Source organism: Oncorhynchus kisutch, linkage group LG6 (assembly GCF_002021735.2).
Source record: "Oncorhynchus kisutch isolate 150728-3 linkage group LG6, Okis_V2, whole genome shotgun sequence".
NCBI lineage: Eukaryota > Metazoa > Chordata > Actinopteri > Salmoniformes > Salmonidae > Oncorhynchus > Oncorhynchus kisutch.
Window position 1 is genome coordinate 16,461,344 of NC_034179.2, and position 308 is coordinate 16,461,651.

The following is a 308-nucleotide window of genomic DNA, read 5'->3' on the forward strand; positions in this document are numbered from 1 at the left end:
ATTTCGATCTCCATCAGTACTACGTATGAAGAAGAATCACCACGACAACGGTTTGCTCCTCAAAACATCTGGAGCACAACGTTTGACCATGCAGAGACAGTCGCTCTGCCCCTAAGAAAGAGACGAAAGAGGCAGCACCAGCACTTGACACCTTGCTTCACGGCATCGATATGCAGTAGTGTGATACCAATTCTGCGGAGACAGGGATTGCGCATTCGTGATCAACTGTAGTCTCATTCGTGGTGCCAAACTGATTCATTTGGCTATAGGGTGGGGGTGGGGGGTGGGAGGCGGGGGGATTCATAATA